The sequence below is a fragment of the Pituophis catenifer genome, unplaced genomic scaffold, assembly GCF_029215685.1.
Source record: "Pituophis catenifer annectens isolate HBS135680 unplaced genomic scaffold, rPitCat1.0.hap2 SCAF_2, whole genome shotgun sequence".
NCBI lineage: Eukaryota > Metazoa > Chordata > Lepidosauria > Squamata > Colubridae > Pituophis > Pituophis catenifer.
The window spans coordinates 168,124,126-168,146,213 of record NW_027256882.1 but is presented as its reverse complement, the minus strand read 5'-3'; positions in this window follow the sequence as shown (position 1 = coordinate 168,146,213).

Below are 22,088 nucleotides of genomic sequence, written 5' to 3'. Positions count from 1 at the left end.
TCTTAGATGTGAGAGTTCGTTACTTTTCAGTGGCACCTGAGGGTTTGCTTCAGTTGAGTGCGTAGGAGTATGCAAGAATCAGGTTGCGCTAGTTCCCTGTCGGTGCTGATTTCTTAGATTTTAAAGTCCTACAGCTAAATCTCTTGCATTTGTACCTGTATTTATTTGCATATAGAGTATGAAAGGAGCTTCCATCTCACAAATTAGTCTGATTTGCAGAAATAGGCTGCCCTGAGCAAATTACCTTCAAAACTTTCCAAACCTTACAGATTTTGGTGGCAATTCTGCCCCTTTATTGTATACATTCTCTTGAGACATGGGATGTGCTAACCTTTTCTTCACTTTCACAGAGTAATATTAGTTGACTGAGTCAGGGTTTTGATTTTTTTTCAGAATCTGTCAGCTAAAAAAAATCCTGGAACCTCTAATCAAAAAAATGGCTCTGTTCAAATGAATTGTTTCCTTGATTTCTTAGCAGCAAGCACTTTTCTGGCTGGGGGGGGAGAGAGGGGATGGTTCTGTGTGAGTGGTAGATGCACGCAAGTACCTCTTGCTCTTGCAAGTGGAGGTGCACATGCACACGCTTACCCACCGCTCATATGGACTGGTTCTGAACAAGCTGCGATCCACTAGTGGGCTATAGCCCGAGGGTTGGAGAACCCTGTCTTAAAGAATCCCATCAAATTTTTATGGAACTTGACAGTTCTGAGAATCATAGTTTGAACGACCCTGCTCTAAAACATCTGATTTTCTTGAGATACTTCCTTCTTTTGTTTGGCTTTCATTTCTATTTGCATTTCTCATGCTCATACTTTTGTTAAATTGTCAATATTGCAGTAGAAATACCAGTGGATTAGAAGCTGGCTTGGGTTGATATGGCTCTGAAGGCCCTCTTTTGTAAATAGCAGAGCTGTAGGAGCTTTCTCCTTCAGATGGGCACAATCTGCATCTGTGAGTCCCGTAAACATGTCAGGCTTTCATGAAAAGGACTGAACCCTTCTCTTGCTACAGACCAACCTTTATGATCAACCACTGAAGGTTGCTGGCTCCACGCCCACTTTTAAGGCATCCCCATTTATCTGTCAATCTTCATTGCTGTGTCTCGGGCAATTGCAGATACTGAAAAATTGACTAGTCAGGATGCTTAAACAGTCATTGACATTCTCAGTCTCAAAACATGCTATTGATTAGTTCCATCATATTCTGTGCCAAAAGAAATGCACCGACAAAGGGTTGTGGCTATCAGAATTGACAGGCTCTGAATACGACAAGAAGAAATTGGAACAGCCGCCCTGGGTCTTCGCAGAGGGGCGGCATATAAATTGAATAAATAAATGTCCAATCTGGATCACGTATATGGGCTCCAACTTCTCTCTTCCTGGAGGCATGAATCCTACTCCAGTTCAACGGACTTCCTTACAGAGTGTTGTTTCTTTTGCTGTTACGCAGTTCCAGAGTTGGAGTTCTTTAGTTGCTATGGCAGGAGTGTGCAACTGAATTTCCACTGACTTAAGGGCTTTATGAGATTTTGTTCATCTTATTGAAGCCTTACTCCAAAAGCTAGTAAGCTAGTAATGATGGGACACATTCTAGGGCTCGTATTGGGTTTCAAGAGGCAGAACTGATTCATTAAACTTTCATTAAACCTCTGCTCCTTATTCTCCAAAACTTAAAAAAATGGCATAAAATACTTCACCACATCCATTTTTGGGAATCGCAAAAAGGATGCTGGTTGACTAAGCCCCAGAACTATAGGCACAAGTAAAGAAGACTGATGAGTTGCTATCTTCCAATTCTACTGACTTGGAATCATCTCGAGAGCGTATGAAATTCCTTTGGAACTGAGGTTCCCCAAAAATTCTCATTTCTTTGTTTCTCATCCATGTTGCTATATATAGCTTCAAGCACCTCAGTTTTGGGTCACTTTGGCTCAGTACCATTCACCAATCCCCAACTGGTTGTAGAGAGTAAGTTGCATGGGACATGCATAGCATTGATGCATGCTCCATGCAACTTAATTTGGATAGCTCCACTTAGGTTTTAAGAGTAGCCACAAACCCAAGTCGGGTGGTGGAGTTTGCGAGACCCTGACTACTTTCAAAGGACATGCCCCACAAATAGATAGTTGTGAGAGTGCTGGTGAAAATCAGCTCAAGATATGAGTTGGGATTGCTGCTACTAAATCATTTCCCTGCTTACATGAGCCACTTGAAGTCACGAACTGGCAAATACCAACTGGACTTTCTTGTTTTTCTTTGAAGATGTTTCACTTCTCATCCGAGAAGTTTCTTCAGCTTTGACTGGATGGTGGATAATGGAATGATTTATACTCCTTGCAGACAGCTGGTCATTTGCGTTGTTTTAGAGAGTTGTTGAGACGACTTGGAGGTTAATCTATATCCTCAGGATCACCTGAGTAGTGCAAATGGGCGTGGAGCCTTCTTGGAATTGCTGAAAGGACTGTGTTGTAGTACTATTCAGGTGACCCTGAGGACACAGATAAACCTCCAAGTGGCCTCAATGACTCTAAAAGCAATGCAAATGACCAGCTGTCTGCAAGGAGTATAAATCCTTCCATTCCGCACTATCCAGTCAAAGCTGAAGAAGCTTCTTGGATGAGAAACAAAACATCTTCAAAGAAAAACAAGAAAGTCCAATTGCCTCTTGAAAAAGCAACTTTGGGATAATCATGACCTGGATAACTGAGAGTCTCCATAGACCACAAAGGCAGAATAAAAATAAAAACTGAATAAATAAATGACTTATATACAGTATCACTTCCATTTGGACTGTTGCAACACACTCCAAATAGAGCTGGGTGTAAATTGGTACCTTTGATGATTACACCATTAAGTGGAACGCAGGTTTTGCTTGAGTGGTCTTACCGGTGCCTTTAGAAACTTAAAGCATCCCAAAACTCTCCAGATGTAAGTGGGTCAGGAAAGCAATTCAGCTCTTGCCCAAGACTGGATTGAATGAATCTAGTTGCCAATCTTGACTTCCCCTTGATGGAAAAAAATTGACCTTCAGATGCTGCTTTCGTCAATACAAGCAAGGGATTTGTTGGCTTTATCTGAAAGGAGGGCAGGGAGTGTGTCAGAGAGAGGAACTGAAGTTTGATTATTTTTCATATATTTCTGAAGAAATCAAAATGATGTCTCTTTCCACTTGCACAATGGTGCCTCTGTGCCTGCTTCCCTCGAGTTGGGTTGGTTGTGTAACGCTTTAGCCAATTCCGGTTTACTCCTCTGCCAAAAACGAGATGGTGATCAAGGCATGGTTTATAAAGAGAAGAAGAAAACAGTGCTTCTTTCATCATGATTTGGGTTCCCTGTGTAAAATTTCTAAAGGAAGGTCCCGGTGCGATGTCTACTTTTATCTGTATTGCCACTTTCTCTTGCTTGGTTGATGTTCAAGTTCCTAATGCAGTCTAGACTTCACTCCAGGTGTGGATCAACAAACTAACCACAAAGGATTGGTTTATGCATATTTTGTAAACAGGGTTTCCCAAGCAGGAGGCAGCAACAGCACCAAAACCATGTTTTGATATTATAGAGCAGGGGTGTCAAACTCGAGGATCCGACCCATGGGATACTTAGATCTGGCCCACGGGGCCACCCTGGAAACAGTGAAGGACTGGCCCGTGGTGCCTCTGCCAGCGAAAACGGAGCTCGAGAGGGCCACATGCAGCTTTCTCAAATTCCTTTTTCACTGAGGGTTGCAGGAGGCTGTTGCAGCAGAAAATGGAGCTTGTGAGGCCCATGTGCGGCTCTCCCAAGTTCCGTTTTCACTAGCAGAGGGTTGCAGGAGGCCGTCCCAGCCAAAAACGGAGCTCAAGAGCTTCTTTTTGCTGGCAAAACGCTCAGGCCACCACAGACCCCCCCCCAACACAGGTGATGTCAAGATGGCCATGCCCACCCTGGCCACACCCAGTCCAGCCCCCTGAGGTCAAACCCAACCCTGATGTGGCCCTCAATGAAATCGAGTTTGACACCCTTGCTAATGGGCGATATTCCTCTCATTTCCCCAGTGATTTGTGGTACATTGTTTCCTAGGCTTTATAAAATTAAATTATATCAAAGTTGCAATTAACCGAGGAATAAATGTGTATCCAAGAATGATTAACTTAATATCACATCAACCTAAATACAGGTAGTCCTTAACTTACGACCACAAATGAGCCCAACATTTCTGTTGTTAAGTGAGACATTTGTTATGTGAATTTTGCCCAGGGTTGAAATGTAAAATTTGTTACTACCGGTTCTGTGGGCATGGCTTGATGGTGCTGGGTAATGTGACTGGGTGGGCGTGGCCAACTTTTTTTTTTTTTTTTAACTTTTCAAAGCATTTTTTCTAACGCTTTGAAAAGCCTCTCTGCTGATCAGGCAACTCAGCTGGGATCGTCAGAGACTTTTCAAAGCATTTTTTTAACACCTCTTCGGCCAAGAGGTTGCAGGAAAAAATGCTTTGAAAAGCCTCTGATGATCCCAGCAGAGCCGCGTGATCATCAGAGGCTTTTTTTTTTTACTTTTAAAAGTATTTTTTCGTCAGAAGAGGTTGTAGAAAAAATGCTTTTAAAAGTTAAAAAAAAAAGTCTCTGATGATTGTGCGGCTCAGCTGGGCATGGTGGGGGGCGGGGGGCCGCAGGGATTTTTGCTACCGGTTCTCCGAACCACCTGCTGCCATCCCTACCGGATCAGGTGATCCGGTCCGAACCGGGAGCATTTCACCCCTGATTTTGCCCCATTTTATGACCTTTCGTGTCACAGTAGTTAAGTAAATCACTGCCATTCTTAAGTGCCACTGCCATGGTTGTTAAGTGAATCTGTTAAGTGAAAAGTATGAAGGCTATTGCTTAACGCATTGTAATCCGCCCTGAGTCTCCGGAGAAGGGCGGCATATAAATTGAACCAATAAATAAATAAATAATAAATTGTCCCTTTATCAAAAAATTGAAAAGCAGAAACAAAAATCTGACAAATAACAGGTATCATTGGTATAACTCAATTAATTTATATAATTTGTGTAAATCAATAAATAAATATATTTCTATTTATGTTATATTTATATGTATTTATATTTATGTAAATAAATAAATAAATAAGATCCAACGGTGGCTCAGTGGCTAAGATGCTGAGCTTGTCGATTAGAAAGTTTGGCGGTTTGAATCCCTAGTATAGGTCTGCGTGAACAGGGGGTTGGACTAGATGACCTCCAAGGTCCCTTCCAACTCTATTACTGTTATTTAAATATAAATCAATCATTGGTATAAATCAAGTGTAGATCAAATCAAGTGCAGATGTTTCCTTCCAGTGTTGCAGTGTTATCCCTCAGCACTGAAAAAAATGTTGAGAGATTCCAAATGCTGGGACTATAAGCATGAAGTCATAAGAAATTTTAATGCATAGCAAATAATTTAATTATTCTCTTGATTCCATCCACAAATGTGGAAGTGTTAAGATAAAGCTCAACTATATGAATTAATGTTCCACTTCCTTAACTGATCTTCAACAGCAATGCAATTGCAGCCAAACCCTTTTTCTGAGATATCAATATACATGAAGCACTTTTTGCTCATCTGAATATTTTAAGAAACTAAGATGTTATTTAAGGCAACCTTCCAGAGATTTTCCAGAACAGGACATTCGAATCCATGTTTTCAGAATGTGCATGAATAACTAATATATATTTAATCACCTTGTGAAATGGGATGACTGACAATTCCTCCATAAATTCCAATCTGGAAGTTACTAATCAGCAAGCAGGCCATAGAGAATAAACTTTGAGATTACTTAGAAATTGTATTCTTGGAATCCCTTGTACCTTTTTCTATCTTTGACTGATACAGGTTCATCTAGTGGCAGAAACAAGTATCCAAATCTCTATGGAGATTCTCAGTCATCCAGGTCATGGTTGTCCCAAAGGTGCTTTTTCAAGAGGCAACCTCTGGACCTTCTGGCTTTGCTTTGAAGACGTTTTGCTTCTGATCCAAGAAGCTTCTTCAGCTCTCAGAGAGAAAAGCGAAACATCTTCAAAGAAAAACCAGAAAGTCCAGCTGTCTCTTGAAAAAGCACCTTTGGGACAAGTATCCAAACCCAACATTTAAAACTTTCTACAGTGCTCATAACATAGATTTGATCTGGGGTGTTTGAAATAATTTAAATGGTAATTCCCAAATGCTATTTTAGTTACCCACAGGGCCTCCTTGACCTCTGTGTCTTGAATAAAATTTCAGATTAAATCTGAATTCCCAGGCACAAGTCTGTATTTAGATACACAGCTCGGGCACTAACTTGTGAAGTTGGTGACAACCATTGATGACAAAATTGAGGAAAACCCAGAAGCTCCATCACTGCCCTTCTGAATGGCAAAGAGGTGGCTGTAATGCCTTGAGGGAAAAATATTCTATCTTGATGCCTACCCATTGCTCTGGGAGCTGAAACAGAAAATACAAATTCCATCATTTTTAGTCTAAACTAGGATACTGTGTCATACATCTTCAACATTTAGAGAAATGGTATTTGAAACATAAGCACTAGGTCTAACAGGCTTATTCTGGTGGCTCCAGAGATTTGTTCATTTGAAGCATGAAACTGGTGTACTGGGCAAGATTTCAAATGATCTGCATGGTCAGTTTCCATCGGAAATGGGAATAACCATAATAATAAAAAAAAAACAAGTGCTATGAAGAATTCTCTCTAGTGTTGATCACATGGCCTAAAATGGGATTGGCAGCTTTTCAGACCTCATAAGATATTAGCAGTTTCATCCAGAGATGTCATGAGATTATATGCAAGAATGCTGATTTGGCGATTTCTGATGTTTCAGCCATTGTGGGGAAAAAAAATTAGAATATTGTTTTAAAATTGTGGGGTGAAGGTGGGAGATGATTCTTGTTTCCTTGGTAAGGGTGTCAAACTCAAGGCCCGCTGGCCTGATCCGGCTCGCGGAGTGCTTAGATCTGGCCCATGGGGCCGCCCTACAAACATCAAAGGACTGGCCCGCGGTGCCTTTCCAGCGAAAATGGAGCTCAGGAGGGCTGCATGTGCCCTCCCAAGCTCCGTTTTCACTGGCAGAGAGTTGCAGGAGGCTGTCACAGCTGGAAACAGAGCTCGGGAGCCTGTTTTTGCTGGCAGAGCACTGGGATCACCACATGCACCCCGACATGAGTGACTTCGGGCTGGCCATGCCCACCCTAGCCATGCCCCCCATGGCCCCCCCTGAAGTCAAAACAACCCTGATGCGACCCTGAATGAAATCAAGTTTGACACCCCTGCCCTAGATGAAACAGCCACCTTGGGCAACCCATCCCAGGAAAGGTTAAAGGACAGAAGTGCCCCTGGTGTTTAGCTTCTTGTCCTCAAGCACAGCTCTTTCAATATTGCAAGAGTTAAGTGTCATTGTAATCAGTGTCTATCTCTGGAATAGGGCCAATTTTCCCCCCCCCTTTATGTTCCTTCACTCGGCATCAACCAAACGCTCTGCTTTCTGAACAGGAAGGATGCTTATGAGTTTCCCCATTTCCACTCTCCCAGGCCAACACCTAAGAACCCCAGTATATGTTTGCTCGGAGGCAGTGGTGGGATTCAGCCAGTTCTATCCGGTTCAGGCGAACTGCTAGTGGCGACTGGGGGAGGCTCCGCCCACCTGCCCGGACGTAATGCGTGCACGCTCACGTTTGCGAACCGGTAGGGAAGGTAAGCGAATCCAACCTCTGCTCAGAGGAGGAAGGAAGTCACCACTGATTCCTTGAAAGATGAAGAGCGGAGAATGCATTCCGTCTGTTTTGGCTCTCTGAAAAGAAAAGAGCTAGGAACCAGGGGAAGATGAATAGCACATGAAAAGTCTTTTGCACAATGGAGTGAAATGTACACGCTCCTAGGGATGCCCAAGAGCATAACGATATCAAAGAAACCTGCTGGATCACAGTATCATCTCACCTTCTAGCATCCACTTCCTATACTTCTTCCTGAGAAGAAACCTCCAAGTGGGACATACAGCCAAGTTGTGTTTAGAGGCATTTGATTCTGAAGCTGTGTGTGTGGGGGGGGGGGGGGAGGGCAGTTTCCAAGGTGTCCCTTCCTCCCATGGGGAAACATTTGGCTTTACGAACTTCGCCCACTCCTTTCCCCAGGAACCTGGCCAGCCACTGTTGCCGGATGTCGTATTTTTCTTTTCTCACAGTTAGTCATCTCTACTTTCCTCCCTCTTGCTCGGCAGTAATCAGTTCCAGATCTTGGAGACCTTTTGAAGGTGGAAAGCCTCTTTCCACCACCCCCCTCCCCAAACACACAGCCAAGCTAAAATTGCTTCCAAGAAGGAGGCTGTGACATATATTTTCTCTATTTATTGCAGTGGGTGGTTTTGAAAATTTTTGTAAACAGAGCTGGATACATTACCCTACGTCTGATGGTGTGCAGATGATGCCCAGCCTGGATGGGAAGAAAAGAGAGATTCTTACTAAAGCACAAAAAAAAAAAAAAAAAACCTCTCCAGGTCTAGGCCAAGGACCACCAATCCCAGCATCTCATTTCTAATAGGGTATTAGTGTGCCTACCATATTTGAAGCCCAGAGTGGATCCCTTTCTAAAACCTCCCTCCTTCATTGCCACTGTGCCATGCTATCCACTTGGTCAACATGTAGCAGCAGTGACCCAGTTCCACACTTCTAATGGCCTCCTTGTTCGAATGGCCTCCAAGTCACCAGACAATGCATCGCCTAATTGCCTGTACCTGGAGTGGGCTGGTCCCACTGCCCTGCCCTTCATACACTACTGTCAATCAAGGAAGGAATATTTGTGGTTCAGGGTTGAAATGAGGGTCCTTGGTGCCCTTTGGGCTTGACTGCTTTCTTGGAGATGTTTCATTACCCAAACTGGGTAACATCATCAATGCTGTCTACAAGAAAACAACCAAGGACCCCTACTGTCAATGGTCTACCCCAGGGGTCTCCACCAGGGTGAAATCCAAAATTTTTCCCTACCGGTTCTGTGGGCGTGACTTGGTGGGCATGGCAGGGGAAGGATATTGCAAAATCTCCATTCCCACCACATTCCAGGAGAAGGATACTGCAAAATCTCCATTCCCTCTCCTCCTGGGGGAAGGGTATTGCAAAATCTCCATTCCTACCCCACTCTGGGGCCAGCCAAAGGTGGTATTTGCTGGTTCTCTGAACTACTCAAAATTTCCGCTACCGGTTCTCCAGAACCTGTTAGAACCTGCTGGATTTCACCCCTGGTCTCCATCCTTGGGAACTTAAAGACTTGAGGACTTCAGCTCCCAGCCAGCCATGCTGGGGAATTCTGGGAATTGACATTCACAAATCTTACAGTTTCCACATTTGGAGATCCCTGGTGCTTCCAAGCCCTTATTCAAAGAAACTCATCATAAAGCTGGTAGCATCATTTCAGGGGACTAGCATTAACTATATACTACAAAAATTCACTTTGTGTTTACCTGTAAGATTGTTTGTACCCTCAGTGAGCCCAAATGGTGCATTATACTGCAACAGTTTTGAATCAAGCTCCTAAACCCTGCTAATTTAGAGAAGGCATAAAAAAAATCAGGTTCCATTACCTCTATGAGATTGAAATTTCCACGATGTTCAAACCACTTTTATTCGCAAACCACTTTTATTTGCAAACCTGTAGCCATTGTAGGATCCCCCGCAATCATGTGATTGTTTCCAATGCTCCCTGCCAGCTTCCTACAAGCAAAGTCAATGGGGAAGCCAGCAGGAAGTCGGAAGCCACTCCCACCCTTACTCCTACTCCTACTCCCACTCCCAGTGCTTTTTTATTTTTTTATTTATTTTATTTTATTAAATTTCTATACCGCCCTTCTCCCGAAGGACTCGGGGCGGCGTACAGCCAGAAATAAAACCATGACAATATAAAAATTAAAAGCAATTTAAAACAATTAAATAAATTGGCAAAAACTCTAATAAAACAACCCATTAAAATAGTAAAATATTATTATTATTTAGGCCAGCCCTGCTTGTTGGAATAATAATGTTTTTAGGGCGCGACGAAAGGTACGTAGGTCGGGAATCCTACAAATCTCCGGGGGCAGCTCATTCCAGAGGGTAGAGGCCCCTACAGAGAATGCTCTCCCCCTGGGGGTCATCAGCCGACATTGCCTAGCCGATGGCACCCGGAGGAGCCCCTCTCTGTGGGAGCGTACTGGTTGATGGGAGGCTATCGGTGGCAGAAGGCGGTCTCGTAGATACCCAGGTCCCAAACCATGGAGCATTTTAAAGGTGGCAACCAGCACCTTGAATCGCACCCGGAAGACCACCGGGAGCCAGTGCAGCTCGCGCAGGAGCGGTGTTACATGGAAGCGTCGAGTTGCTCCCATAATTACCCGCGCGGCCGCATTCTGGACCAGTTGGAGCCTCTGGGCCCTCATAGTCATTCCGTTTATTTGTTTAGGTAAATAAATACTGATTTCTTATTGAATTTAGTTTGCTGTTACAATACTTTTTCTATCTAGGATATATAAGTAAGGTAAAAGTTCCCCTCGCATATATGTGCTATTTGTTCCCGACTCTAGGGGGTGGTGTTCATCTCCGTTTCAAAGCCAAAGAGCCAGCACTGTCCAGAGACGTCTCCATGGTCATGTGGCCAGCATGACTAAACACCAAAGGCACAAGGAACACTGTTACCTTCCCACCAAAGGTGGTCCCTATTTTTCTTTTTGCATTTTCTACATGCTTTCGAACTGTTAGGTTGGCAGAAGCTGGGACAAGTAACAGGAGCTCACCCCGTTACACGGCACTAGGGATTTGAACCGCTGAACTGCCGACCTTTCAATCAACAAGCTCAGCATCTTAGCCACCGCATCCCCTTATTTAGGATATATACTCTTCTTAAATGATCATGGGACTTTCACTATTGGGGTAAATCTGTTCTGTTCTGTTCTGTTCTGTTCCATTCCATTCCATTCCGTTCCGTTCCGTTCCGTTCCGTTCCGTTCCATTCTGTTTCATTCTGTTCTCCTCTCCTCTTCTCTTGTCTCCCCTCCCCTCCCCTTCTCTTTTTCATTCCCTTCCCTTCCATTCTTTGTCCGAAGCTGGCTGGGAAGGTTGCAAGTGATGATCATATGGCCCTGGGACAGTGCAACTGCCATAAATACATGCTGATTGCCAAGCCTGGTGGCCTGGTGGCTCAGCAGACTAAGCACTGTTATTAACATCTCCTGCTCGCAGTTACTGCAAGTTCGAATCTCACCAGGCTCAAGGTTGACTCAGCCTTCCATCCTTTCAAAGGTAGGTGAAATGAGGACCCAGCTTGTGGGGGCAATAAGCTGATTTTGTATAAATATACAAAAGTATGAAGGCTATTGCTTAACGCATTGTAAGCCGCCCTGAGTCTCCGGAGAAGGGCGGCATATAAATCAAATTGAAGAAAGAAAAAAAAGCGCCTGTGCTCTGATCACTTTCATAAGATACATTTTTTCAGTGTTGCTCTAAATTAGAACAGTCACTAAACGAATGGTTATAAGTCAAAGACTATCTGTATATTGCTAACTATGGTACCTCATAATGGACTTTTGCTGATATGAGGACTTAAACAAGAAGATTTTATGAATTTGTTTATAGGTAAGAAATGGCATATGGGAAGATTTTTTGTAGTGTTTTAAGAGGGTGATGAGTGACTAAAATTGTTCATACTTCTCGTGATACAGGGGGGAATCACATCTTCATATATATTTTTTTCTTTCACTTTACAGTATTCTAATTGTTTCTTTTCTACTATTTTTTTCCTTTTTATTCCATTTTAGCTCTGATGCTCCAGTAATCAAAGCAACAAAGGAACAGGCTGTTTTTTGGTTCCTACATCCTCTGCACTGTAGATCTCTGGAAAGTTTCTAATAAGAAAGAAGAGATCCTTCAGTTCCATAGAAACAAAGTAGCAATGTTCCTACAACTTAAAAGTTATTTAAAAAAAACAAAAACCCTAAGGGAAGTGAAGCTTTCAGTGCTGTGGGCAGGGAACGAGGAAAAAAATGGGGATTATGTTTTCCCCAGCCTGGGCAGAAATGGAAAGGGTGTCCAACGGGAGATGTAAAGGCAGAATGGAATACAAGCTTCTAGGGTTGAAGTTAGTTCATTGAAAACCGCACAATTATTAAAACGAGCTGACCAATGGAAAATAGTATGCCCCATTACGCCCTTGAGGCATTCCTTATTCTCAAGCTGCACTGTCTGGCTTCCGAATGCAATTCAAGGTGTTGGTTATCTCCTATATTTATTTTATTCTATTTCATGCATCAAATTTACTTGCCGTCCATCTCACAGTTCTGGCGATTTAGTAAATCCCTTTCCAAAAAGAGATAATCAGGCATTCTGGGCCGGCTTTGTGTCGATAAAATCATGTCCTCTATCCAGAATGCTTTTCAAACTTGGCAACTTTAAGATGGGTGGACTTCAACTCCCAGAATTCCCCAGCTTAAAGCGGCTAAGTTTGAAAAACACCACAGATCTAGCGAGACCCAAGAAGCACACGCATTCTCTGTGGTGGCAGCACCTGCCTTCTGGAACAATATCCTTGCATAGATCCAGATGGCTCCTACTCTGATGATATTCAGGAAACAATTAAAGACCTGGCTATCCTCCCAGGCTTTTGGGCAGCGGGGTGGGATGGTTGAACTCCTGCTGGTTGGAATTTTGGTTTATGTTGGTCTTGATTATTTGAGAAAGCTTTTTTTTTTTTCCTTTTGCACTGTTCCTATTTTTAAATTGTAAGCTGTCCAGCCTCTAAGTTGTAGTTGTGTACTATATATATGTATAAAGACATAACTGTATATAAGCTGGCCACAGCCCAGTACAGAAATTATTGGGGCAGGGCCTGCCAGGCACTGTGGCCAATTAGAGCTGGAGCATGGATCATACATGGAGGGCTATTACTGAAGTTGCCCCACAGCTTCAACACACACACACACACACACACACACACACACACACACACACACACACACAAACACAAACACACATCTTCCTCTGCAACCCAGACATCTTTTTTTTTTTAATTTTTCTGGCACTTAGAAGGTAGGCCAGAGCCGTATGAGTCATGCTGTCATGTTACATAATTAGAGGAATAATATGTCCTCTCCTCTTAGCAGAACTGGCTCATTAATGGGAGATTACAGACTTCAAAATAACATTTTAATATACTTAATGCTTCATGTGATAACAGCAGCAAGGTTGGTTTATGCACAATACTGGAAAAAAGGAAGAAATCCCCCCCCCGGGAGAAGAAATAATAAGGAAGATTTTGACGTGCGCAGAAATGGACAGGCTGACATTAGAACTCAAAAAACAAGAATGAGACAGAATACTATAAAATCTGGAATAAAGTGTATTATTGGTTGGAAAGGAGAAAAGGAGTTGGAACAAAAAAGAGTTAGGGTTTGTAGAATTAATACTGGATAGTATTAATAAATGTAAATAGTAAACAAATAGTAAACAGATAATAAATGAAGACAAGGGATATGTATATAAGAACAAAGTAGCAATGTATGTTAAGTAGTAATTATATTTGTTGTTATGGAAAGAATATGTATGGATATGTTAAGACCAGGATGGTCACACTGTGTCCAATTTTTTTAATGTCTATTAAATAAAAAACTTTAATTAAAAAAAAACATTTTAATGGCCATTCCAAATGCCTAGGACGCACGGTTCGCCTGGTGCACCAATTGAAACCCTACTTGGATCAGGAGGCGCTCCTCACAGTCAGTCATGCCCTTGTCACCTCACGGTTAGATTATTGCAACGTGCTCTACATGGGGCTACCCTTGAAAAGTGTTCGGAGATTGCAGCTGGTCCAGAACGCAGCCGCGCGAGCTGTTGTGGGCGCACCTAGATACACCCACATTACACCAATTCTCCGTGAGCTGCACTGTCTCCCTATTGGTCTCTGGGCACAATTCAAGGTGTTGGTTATTACCTTTAAAGCCCTACATGGCTCAGGGCCAGGTTATCTTTGAGACTGTCTTCTACCACATAGTTCCCAGCGACTGGTAAGATCCACAGAGCTGGTTTCCTCCGGGTCCCGTCAGCTAAACAATGCCGGCTGGCGGGCCTGCGGGGGAGGGCCTTCTCTGTGGCTACCCCAGCTCTCTGGAACCAGTTACCTCCTGAGGTCCGGACCATCCCCATCCTACTGGCCTTCCGAAAAGCTGTGAAGACCTGGCTTTTCTGGCAGGCCTGGAGCCGTTGATCTTGCTTTGCGATCTGGCGAGATCCGGCCATGAATGGTGTGAATGTGTTCTAAGGTTTTTAATGTTTTTTAATCTTTTAAATGTTTTTAGAATGGTTTTTTTAAAAATGTATTGTGAACCACCCTGAGTCTCCGGAGAGGGGCGGCATATAAATTTAATAAATAAATAAATAAGTCCCGGAACATGCAACATGCAACATGCAAAAGGGACACAGTCAGAGTGAGAGCATTTTGATTGGCAGAAGCTGTGCGAAGAGAGTCTGGCTCTGCGCTCCAGGAGGCCTGGACTGCTATTCCTTTATGACTAATGTCCTACTTGAAGGGGTTATTTTCATAACCCAATCCTTTTTTGCCTATTTTTGGTAATGGCACCCAACTAAACAAACTTCCTATCTGCCTTTGTGTAATTTGGAGTGGCGTAATCTATAGAGGAGATAAACATCTGAAACTGAGGGAGGAATCTAACTAAACCTCTTCTGTTTTGAGTTTCCAGGGCCTTTCTAACAATATTGTTTATTTTTATTGGCTGCATTTACTTTAAATGAGATTTATAGCCTCCGCCTCTTGGAACTCAAGGCAACCACCACCACAGGAGATGGCTGGGCTAAGAAGTAGTGACAATCCAAAAGTTGCCAATGAATGTACCTAGTAGAATGTGGATTTGAACCTGACTCATAACTATATGACTCCAATTCTCTAACTACTACTCTATATTGGCTCTTTTTACTATTTAGTTCCAAAGTAGCCTCTACTGAACTGTGAGCCAACTGCTTTGATTCACCCTATGTTCATCTGCTCCTATATACAACCATCTTCTTTCTGGTTTCCAGCTTGGATATAATACACCCTTTGGGGATATCTTGTCAGACAAGTCATGTCACTTTAGGCTGCTATCCTAGAGATCTTTTCCTATCCATCTGTGCAGAGAGAAGTCATGGTTTGGAAAAAGAGCAACTTTTATTAGCTAACTATTGGGTGCAAACATCTGCACTACTTTGCTATTTTATTCTAAGTAGGGAGGAGGAGGAAGAGGAAGAGGAAGAGGAAGAGGAGGAAGAGGAAGAGGAAGAGGAAGAGGAAGAAGGAGAAGGAGAAGAAGAAGAAGAAGAAGAAGAAGAAGAAGAAGAAGAAGAAGAAGAAGAAGAAGAAGAAGAAGAAGAAGAAGAAGAAGAAGAAGAAGAAGAAGGAGGAGGAGGAGGAGGAGACTCTAGATTTGATATTGTTATATTCCCAATTATAAACCCAAAGCAGGATGCTTTAGAATATATACTGTATTTGGTTTCAGTTTTGCAACATTCTAAAGATTCAGAATGCATCTCCTTATACACCTCTTAGGAAAAAAATGTTTTTAAAAACTGAATGGAATAATTGAAAGTGTTAAATTGCTGTCTAGGCTGTAGAAATCCTGCAAATATGTAGGATCTCCGTTCCTCCATCCCTCCCTCTCTTTATCAGTATAATTTATCTTCAAGGAAGGATAGAGAAGATTAGATACCCAATCTGATAGAAACAAGTATGCCTTGCTGAGTTCAATAGTGCTTGGTTTCTGCATATGTTATTATTGGTCTCTTAATAAAATATAGATGCTAATGCCAAGTTTGCTAAACCAGTAACAGTTTGCAAGTTTGGGCATTTCTGAAGGTAAACACAGGTAAATATGTCATAACCTGTTGAAGAAAAAAAGAACCTTGCCAAAGAGGATTTTATGAAGGGTGTATTAAGTGAAGCAACTGATTATGGCAACGTTAAATAACTGTTCTGATATTTTATTGCTCCGTGCAGTCATAAATTTACTAAGATGAAATAATACATTTTAAAAGAAATAGCTGAATCAAATAAGAGTTACAATATACCAGTTGCAAATCCTCTTTTAAATAAGCAAAAATAATCACTGGTATGTTTTTTTTTTTCAATAGTGACATCTTTTAAATATAAAAATAGAATTTATTGCAAGTAGACGCATGCATTTCTCTCTCTCTCTCTCTCTCTCTCTCTCTCTCTCTCTCTCTCTCTCTCTCTCTCTTTCTCCCCTCCCTCCCTCTATTTCTAAAAATAACAATTGATCTGATAAGTATTGAGCACAACTGGGCAACCATGCTTCCAATGATAGTCTGTAGAGGGTGACATTTAACGGGCTATATAGGAAGCATGAGCAACAATTATTTGGCTTGCAAGTTAGGGCATAGCCAAACGGCCATATTAGAATAGAATAGAATAGAATAGAATAGAATAGAATAGAATAGAATAGAATAGAATAGAATAGAATAGAATAGAATTTTTTATTGGCCAAGTGTGATTGGCCACACAAGGAATTTGTCTTGGTGCATATGCTCTCAGTATACATAAAATTAGAGTGCTATCCACTAACCAGCAAATTGTTGGTGGTACTGTCCCTAGTGCTTAAATGCAAGACAAGTTGATTGGTGGATCCTCCTTGCCTTAATTTCTTCTCCCACTAAACATTGTCTCTTCATAGGAAAATTGATATCCATCTCTCCCCACAGGACTGAGCAAGGGAATTATAGGCAAGTGCTTGGAAAGGTGTGTTTAGCTACACATCAAATTTCCCTAGCTTAATTAACAAAGAGGCCCTTTTGCTAGTTCTATCCTAACCTCTTAGGATAGTTCTGAACAAAGATCTAGCAGTCTTCTGAAAGATTGCTAATGCTGTGTTTCTAAAAAGTAGCATGACCTCAAAAGCCCTTCAGAAAGCACCATTCAGGCAACATGTGAATATTGTTGAGGTATTCTGCAGAAACTAGATGCCCAAGTGCTTTTGAAACCTAAGCCAAACTAACCACAGAAGCTAATTCTCAGTAATGAAAGAAGTGGGCGGATGCCAACAGCAACCAGAAGTGGCCAAGGCTACTTAGGCATCTCCCACTGTTGACCAAATCAGCAGCAACATGGTTGACGGAGAATGTTAAATCGTACCCGCCACAAAATAGGAATTTGGAAAAGGGCAAAACATGGCTTTCAAACAGAAACTTTAAGCTATCCCAGTTATGAGGTAGGATGAGATGAAAGCAATGTCATGAGAGCCGTGGTGGTGCAGTGGTTAGAGTGCAGTACTGCAGTCTACTTCTGCCGATTGCTGGCTGCCAGCAATTCAGCAGTTCAATTCTCACCAGGCTCAAGATTGACTCAGCCTTCCATCCTTCCAAGGTCAGTAAAATGAGGACCCAGATTGTTGGGGGCAATAGGCTGACTCTGTAAACCCCTTAGAGAGGACTGCAAACCCTATGGAATGATATATAAGTCTAAGTGCTATTACTTTTGCTATGATGATATATATATATATTTTTTAAAGTGGTTACTGGGGCAAGTTGCTGCTGAAGTTTGGGAGACATGTGATGAGTCTTTAATTTCTGTAGTAATGATCCTAGTTTGCACAGATTAGTATCAGCAAAGTTGAAATAAAACCAGGCTTTGGTTGCACTTCTGGCATCCTGGTCAAATTACATAAACTTACTGGCAAGCGTGGGTAGAACGATTTATCTTCCCTCTTTCCATAACTCCTCAGGCTCTTTCTTGCATGCTAAACGTATTAAGTATTTTTCTCTTTTTTAAAACAGTATATTCAGACTATGTTCTCAACATTTGCCAGCACAGTTACTCTCTTTCATTCTCTCAAGCTTAATCGGTATGCTTAACAATGATTAGTGGTTTGTTTCACAATTCATCCATGCAAGTGTCTTGCCTGATTGGATTGCACGTCTCTATTTTACTTCCCATTACTGAGACTACTTGTTTCTAATGTTGTCCCCTCAACAATGCCTGCATGTAGTCTGTTTTTATGCTGCTTCGAAGCAGGTGTTGGCAATAAACAAAGAATTCTCCTTTGCAAATTGCAAAACACAATTAAGTGAGTTCCTACTTCATTGTGTTTACATCATCCACATCTTCCTATGATTCTAAATTCTGGCATTTCTCCAGTTCTTGCATTCCACTGCTGTTATTACCAAGTTTCTTAATGATGCATTCAATCCCTGCACTGTGTTCCTCCTTGCCATCTGATAACAGGAGCTCACCCTTCTGCTGGCACTGTTCTAAAGATTAATGGACATCTTCTGCCATATCAGAATAGTACCATTTATCTATGGTGTGAGGTTAATGTTGTTTATAGGGATTTGAATTACTGATATTCACTACAGGTAGTCCTCCACTTACAACAGTTCATTTAGTGACTGTTCAAAGTTACAACAGCACTGAAAAATATGACTTATGACCAGTGGTGGGATTCAGCCAGTTCACACCTATTTGGGAGAACCGGTTGTTAACTTTCTAAACAGTTCGGAGAACCGGTTGTTGGAAGAAATCTTCTTTTGTTTTTTTTCCACTTTACAGGGCTAATCCTGTAAGGAAGGCAGGAAGGAAACATTCTGGAGTGGTTTCTAGCCTAATCTTTATTGCCCTGCTTACAGAAACTGCCTCTCTGGTTAACCCTTATTACATTGTAACAGCTAAGGCGAAGCGCCCATCGACCTGAGTGACGTTGAATTGGCCACGCCCACACGGTCACATGACCACTGAGCCACACCTATCCAGCTGGTCATTAGGGCAGAGAACCGGTTGTTAAATTATTTGAATCCCACCACTGCTTATGACCGTTTTTCACAGTTGCAACCTTTGCAGCATCCCCCATGGTTACGTGATCAAAATTCAGATACTTGGCAACTGGTTCATATTTATGACCGTTGCTGTGTCCCCTAAGGTCACGTGATCCCCTTTTGTGACCTTCTGACAAGCAAAGTCAATGGGGAAGCCAAGATTCGCTTAATAACCGTGTTATTAATTTGCGAACTGCAGTGATTCCCTTAAAAACGGTGGCAAGAAAGGTTGTAAAATGGGGCAAAACTCAGTTAACAAATGTTTCACTTAGCAGCACAAATTTTGGGCTCAATTCTGATAGTAAGTCAAAGACTACTGTACTCTGAAATACAAGGAACATTTGAGAAATGTGCTGATAAATACTACAGGTTATTATGCTGATTATTCCCATAATAGGTTCAGTACATGCTCAGCTCTTGTTCCCTAAATATGCCCGGGTTCAATTTCCATGCATTCCTAATGTCTGATTCCTCCCATCCCATCATCTCTCTTCTTCCCGTGCTTATGAGCTCAGGGCTTGGATTTCTATACACATACTTTATCATAGCCAAAACCCCCAAAATGTAGCAGTACAGCATTGAGGAATATGGTTAGACTACTACAGAGCGTTGTCCTGGAAATTAATCGGGTCAAATGAATTTTCCATTGACGTTGCAAATCCTCACTCAAGGCAACAGTGCTGAAGGGAAGGGAGAGCCATGATTGAAAAAGGAGGAGGGTGGACTGGACCAGGTGCAGTACAGGGGTGGGTTCTAAATTTTTTTACTACAGGTTCTGTGGGCGTGGCTTATTTTGTGGGCGTGGCTTGATGGTCATGTGACAATCATGTGAGAATCGGTTCGGTGACATCATATTGTCACCGCTACCAGCTCGGGAGAACGGGCCGAACTGGGAGGAACCCACCACTGGTGCAGTGGTACATAAAAACATGGTTTTGTTTGACTGCTTCAAAAAGGAACAAGCTTAGTTTGATTAGAGAGATACCCATCAAGTAAATGGCACAATCTTGGATGAGCGCATGTGGGAATGTTGTCCAGATGGTTAGTTTCTAGATTCATCTAAGGCGGTGGCCCTTAGCCTTTGGGGCATCAGGGACCAGTTCCATGGAGAGAGGTTTTTCTGCAGACCAGAGGGTGTGGTGGAGGTTTGCATGCTACCTGCAACCTGCAGATGGGGCTTCCCTTTCTTGTGTGGCCCAGTTGCTGGCATGCCGTGGACCGGCGCTGATCCATGGACCGGGGGTTGGAGACCCCTGATCTCAGGACTTTTCAATTTCCAGAAGTCTAAATGAACAGATTCACCTAAGGTTCAGTATAGTTTCATACAGTGGAGAAATCTAAAATTTGTTACTACCGGTTCTGTGGGCGTGGCTTGGTGGTGGGGGTAATATGACTGGGTGGGCATGGCCAATTTTTTTTAACTTTTAAAACCATTTTTTATATGTAAAACCATGTAAAAAAATGCTTTCAAAAGGCTCTGATGATCCCAGCTGAGTTGCCTGATCGCCAGAGGGTTTTTAAAAAACTCAGCTGGGATCGTCAGAGCTTGGATCGTCAGAATTATCTGCTACAACGTCTTACCTGTCAATGATTTCTTCAGCTTCAACCACAATAATACACGGGCAAACAATCGATACAAACTCAAGGTAAACCGCTCCAAACTCGATTGCAGAAAATACGACTTCAGCAACAGAGTGGTCAATGCCTGGAATGCTCTACCTGACTCCATTGTTACAGCCTCAAACCCCCACAGCTTCAACCTCAAACTGTCTACCGTGGACCTCACCCCATTCCTAAGAGGTCCATAAAAGGGGCGTGCATAAGCGCACCAGCGTGCCTACCGTCCCTGTCCTACTGTCCCCATTTATCTGTACTTACTTCCTTTGTTAATAATAATAATTATTATTTTGTCAAGCATATGTAAGATAACAGATAAAAGTATAAACATGATTATGAATATATTAAATTATGTTTATGTTTATACCTACAGTATACAGTCAGGTCCAGAAATATTGGGACATCGACACAATTCTAACATCTTTGGCTCTATACACCACCACAATGGAGTTGGAATGAAACAAATACAATGTGCTTTAACTGCAGACTGTCAGCTTTAATTTAAGGGTATGTACATCCAACTCAGGTGAACGGTGTAGGACTTACAGCAGTTTGTATATGTGCCTCCCACTTGTTAAGGGACCAAAAGTAATGGGACAGAATAATAATCATAAATCAAACTTTCCCTTCTTAATATTTGGTTGCAAATCCTTTGCAGTCAATCACAGCCTGAAGTCTGGAATGCATAGACATCACCAGACGCTGGGTTTCATCCCTGGTGATGCTCTGCCAGGCCTCTACTGCAACTGTCTTCAGCTCCTGCTTGTTCTTGGGGCATTTTCCCTTCAGTTTTGTCTTCAGCAAGTGAAATGCATACTCAATGGGATTCAGGTCAGGTGATTGACTTGGCCATTGCATAACATTCCACTTCTGTCCGTTCAAAAACTCTTTGGTTGCTTTTGCAGTATGCTTTGGGTCATTGTCCATCTGCACTGTGAAGCGCTGTCCAATGAGTTCTGCAGCATTTGGCTGAATGTGAACAGATAATATTGCCTGAAACACTTCAGAATTCATCCTGCTGCTTTTGTCAGCAGTCACATCATCAATAAACACAAGAGAACCAGTTCCATTGGCAGCCATACATGCCCACGCCATGACACTACCACCACCATGCTTCACTGATGAGGTGGTATGCTTAGGATCATGAGCAGTTCCTTTCCTTCTCCATACTCTTCTCTTCCCATCACTCTGGTACAAGTTGATCTTGGTCTCATCTGTCCATAGGATCTTGTTCCAGAACTGGGAAGGCTTTGTTAGATGTTGTTTGGCAAACTCTAATCTGGCCTTCCTGTTTTTGAGGCTCACCAATGGTTTACATCTTGTGGTGAACCCTCTGTATTCACTCTGGTGAAGTCTTCTCTTGATTGTTGACTTTGACACACATACACCTACCTCCTGGAGAGTGTTCTTGATCTGGCCAACTGTTGTGAAGAGTGTTTTCTTCACCAGGGAAAGAATTCTTCAGTCATCAACCACACTTGTTTTCCGTGGTCTCCTGGGTCTTTTGGTGTTGCTGAGCTCACCGGTGCATTCTTTCTTTTTGAGAATGTTTCAAACAGTTGTTTTGGCCACGCCTAATGTTCTTGCTATCTCTCTGATGGGTTTGTTTTGTTTCTTCAGCCTAATGATGGCTTGCTTC